At 38.4% G+C, this 4,593-nt stretch overlaps 1 non-coding gene across 1 annotated transcript; it reads right to left on the minus strand.

Annotated features, from left to right (window-relative positions):
• Positions 1–1,261: 1,261 nt before the first annotated feature.
• On the minus strand, positions 1,262–1,368 carry LOC121208120 (small nucleolar RNA R71). Its single transcript, XR_005903104.1, has one exon. It is a non-coding gene; the product is annotated as a small nucleolar RNA R71 (small nucleolar RNA).
• Positions 1,369–4,593: the final 3,225 nt, after the last annotated feature.

The following is a 4,593-nucleotide window of genomic DNA, read 5'->3' on the forward strand; positions in this document are numbered from 1 at the left end:
GATCATTCATAATTAAGCGGAGTTGCATGCAATTCTAGAGATAGGATGACATAAATCTGCCAGATTAGAGTCAAATCTAATAAGGGAATCCATAGATCGAGTTAATGCGACAATAGGGATTTTAATTAGAAAGAGATTTTGATTAATCAACCTAGAGTCAGTTGCCTTTAGTCTCGAGAGAGATAATAACATAAACTAGGGATTTCTACAGGTTAAGTCAAGTGAATAAATCGTCTAATTCAGAAGTAATAAGTGAAGTCTAGGTGGATTGTTCCTTGGGTATTGTCTTCTCTATCGGTCTTCTAAAAAGTATTTTCCAACTTTAATCTCTGTCGTAATCTTAGTTAATTAGATAATTAGTTTTAGTTTAAAAACATCTTTTAATTCTTAGGTGAGATAATAAAAAGATAGTAATTACTAGTACTTTTAGTCCTCGTGGATACGATATTCTCAGTCTCACCATAACTATACTACTATTCGATAGGTGCGCTTGCCTTAGTCAAATTTTTAGTTAGTTTCACGACCAACAAGATTTTGGCGCTGTTTCCGGGGACAAAGATATTAGGAGCGCTTAATTTTTATTACTTTAGCCATTTTTTATTTTTATTGCAATTTAATTTTGTTTTTATTTTAATTACTAAATTTTCTTTTATTTACTTCTAACAGGTTTTTATAGTTTATGACTAGAAGAAACCCGTCAGGACCTTTACTTTTTGATAGTGAGATCGAGAGCACAGCTCGTAAAAACTGAAGAGAAATAAGGTGAAGTTTACAATACATAGAGGAAGAGCGAGAGGACGATATCCATACTACAACCGAAGAGATGGAAGAAAATCAAAATAATCCACTGCCTCCTATGGTTGCTGCAAATCCAGTAGATCAGAATGTCGCTCTCGTATTATGAATGATAATGTTAAACCTACTTTAACATGAACTGAATTGAGTATAGCTAGACCCATTGTTGCTATAAATAAATTTGAACTGAAACCTAACACTTTTCAAATGATACAACAATTTGTTCAGTTTGATGGTTTGCAGGATGAAGACCCAAATACTCATTTGGCCAATTTCTTAAGAGTTTTACGATACTTTTAAAATAAATGGCATTTCTAACGATGCCATTTACCTTCAATTGTTTCCCTTTTCATTAAGGAATAAGGCTAAATAGTTGTTGAACTCGTTACCACGAGGGTCAATTACTACTTGGGAGGAAATGATCAAAATTTTTTTACTTAAATACTTTTCGTCGGCCAAAATAACAAAATTGAGGAATGATATCTCTTCTTTTGTACAGATGGATTTAGAAATTCTTTATGATGCATGGGAGAGATGCAAAGACTTATTGAGAAGGTGCCCTCACCATGGGCTACCTCTATGGCTGCAAGTCCAGACTTTTTACAACGGTGTGAACCCCTCAACAAGACAACTGATCAATACAGCTGCCGATGGAACTTTAAAAAAAACACCTGAATAGACTTACAAATTTATTGAAGAGATGTCACTGAATAACTATCAGTGGCAAGTCATGAGAATGAAGTCGACAAAAGCAGCTGGTGTTTTTAGCCTCGACGCAGTCACTATCTATCTAACCAGGTAGAACTTTTAAATAAAAAGATTGATGGTTTGTATGGTTCTACTCAGGTACATTCAGTGATGAGGTGTGATTCAATGGAGGAGGAGTGCACAACACAGATTATCCATCCTTCAACTCTAGCATTGAGGAGGAACAAGCCCACTGTATGGGTAATAATTCTAGACCTCAAAATAATCTGTATAGTAACACTTATATTGCAGGTTGGAGGAACCATCCCAATTTCTCATGGGGTAGTCAAGGAAATCAAAGATCATAAGATCCTCCAGGTTTTCAACAACCACCTTACCAACAAGAGAAGAAACTGAACCTTGAAGAGATGCTCACAAAATTCATCTCGGTGTCAGAAACTCATTTTTAGAAAATCGAAATAGCGCTTAAGAATCAGCAGGCGTCGATTGAAGTGCTCGAAACTCAAATAGGACAGCTTGCTAAGTTGATCTCTGAAAGACCACAAAGTAACTTGCCAGGTAACACCGAAACTAACGACCACAAGGTAACTTTCCAGGTAACACCGAAACGAACCCAAAAGAACAACTTTATGAGATTACTGTTCGAGATGAAGAAGGGTTAGTTGAACCTGAACCAGAACCGAAGTAGGGACTTATGGTAAGTAAAGGTAAGGATGAGGTGAACCACAGTAAGCAGAAATTGGTAAGCAAAGAGTATAAACCTCGTGTGCCATACCCCAATGCGACAAGGAAAGACCACACAGACGAAAAATTCGGTAAATTCCTTAAATGATTAAAAAATTACATATTAACTTACCGTTTATTGAAGCTCTTTCGCAGATGCCAAACGTAGTGAAATTTTTAAAGGAGCTCTTGGCTAATAAACAAAAGTTAGACGATGCGTCGCATGTGGAATTAAACGCAGTTTGCTCAGCCATTCTACAGAATAAGCTACCCAACAAGTTGAAAGATCCAGGGAGTTTTACGATTCCTTGCTTAATTGGTAGTTTAAATATTAATAATGTGTTGGCTGATCTAGGGGTGAGCGTTAATGTTATGCCCTATAAAATGTTTAAACAACTAGGTCCTGGTAAACCAAAACAAACTAGGATGAGCATTCAATTAGTAGATAAAACAATTAGGTTTCCTAAGGGTATCATTGAAGATGTGCCAGTCAAAATTGATAAATTTATATTCCTAATTGATTTTGTTGTTCTAGATATGGAAGAGGATAGTGACGTGCCTTTGATTTTAGGACGACCCTTTTTACCAACTGCTAGGACTATCATTGATGTTGGCACAGGAGAACTAATACTTCGTGTAGGAGATGACATGATTACTCTCCAAGCTCGTGATTTGACTAAATTATCTAGTAAGAAAGATGGTTATACAAGTTCTGTTGATATAAATAACATCATGGCTCAAACTTCTTTTCAGGAAACCCCTAGGAAGAACGTGATGAAGCCACATTCTAATCCATGTGACAAAAATAGAGCCACTCACGAAGAACGAAGGCTTCAGATCGATGAATTAGACGAATTGCAAATACATGTCAAGGAGAAACTGAAAGTACATGATGAATCAAAGCGACGCCATGATGAGCGTAGGGATGAAACAAAGCAATTTAAGGTCGAGGATAAAGTATTGTTAGATGAAAAGGACCCCCGAATTGATAATTCAAAGCTTAATACAAATGGAGCAATTCCTTTCACGGTACTGAATGTTTTCCCATACGGTACAGTCGAGGTAAATCATTCTCAATTCGACACATTTAAGGTAAATATTACTCGACTTAGACTTTATTTGATAATAGAATTGATAGTAAGAAAGAGAAGTCTCAACTTCATGATCTACCGTGACCATGCGAATGAGAGGTAAGTCAAGCTTAGACTCTAAATAAGCGCTTCTCGAGAGGCAACCCTAGCACTAACACCACTAACTAGTTTATTGTAGCTATTTTTCGTATTTTAATGTAGGAACAGTGGCCTACACGGCCTGGACACATGGGCGTGTCCTAGGCCGTGTGGAAAAAGGGCTAAAAATCTCCAAGTATTGAGCCACACGGCCTGCAATAGAGCCACACGGGCGTGCGACACGGCCGTGTGAACGGCCTGGACACACATGCGTGTCCTAGCCTATGTGAAAACTGGAGCTAAATTTTTAAAATTTGAAACAAGTCAGAGAGTTACACGGGTAAGGCACACGTTCGTTTGTTCATACACACGAGCGTGTGGGACCACACGGGCCTGGGAGAAGCGAAGGGCATAGAACACGGCCGTGCAACACGGCTGTGCGAACCACACGGCCTAGCCACACGGGCGTGTCCTCGGCCGTGTGACGAATGGTCATTAAGTTTTCACGACGGACACGGGTAAAACTTGGTCCACACGAGCGTGTGACACAGCTGTGTGGCCCGTGTCCCTTTTAAACCCCCCAACCCTAACATTTTTTTAACTTCTTCTTGTCAAATTTCCCCCTAAAGAAGCTGCTGCTTCTCCCTATCGTTCAACCATCGCCCCACTCCTTCCCTCACCCCTTATTTCCCTTTCTTTTCCTCTTCTTCCTCACCCCAACCCCCCACTCCCTCCATTTCCACCTTCACGCCGTACCAGCCACTAAACAGCCTACGCCCGTGCCCCCCTCCGCTCACCACCGTCGGCCCGAACCAGCTCCATCCGTGCCCCTTCGACGACCACAAACCATCATTGGTTACCCTTTTTATTCTACCACTTACATTTATTTATGTTATTGTTATTATTTTTATTATTATTATGATTATTATTAGAATTTTCCTCTATTTTCTTTTAGGTCTAGTTATGATTATTAAAAAGTTTATCGACCACTGAGATTGTGAATTTTTCTAGGTATTGAACATTAATTCTATTTATGTTGATGATATCCTGATTATTCTTGGTTATTATATTCGATTCGTCTTTCTTTTTATTTTTTTCTTATTATCCTTCTAACTATTCTAGTCTAGTTACTTCACTATTAGGTGCATTTGGCTAGTCCATAGTAGTTTAGTAGGCTACTCCTTTTTGATATTTTTAC

The sequence above is a fragment of the Gossypium hirsutum genome, chromosome A01 (genome assembly GCF_007990345.1).
Source record: "Gossypium hirsutum isolate 1008001.06 chromosome A01, Gossypium_hirsutum_v2.1, whole genome shotgun sequence".
Lineage (NCBI taxonomy): Eukaryota > Viridiplantae > Streptophyta > Magnoliopsida > Malvales > Malvaceae > Gossypium > Gossypium hirsutum.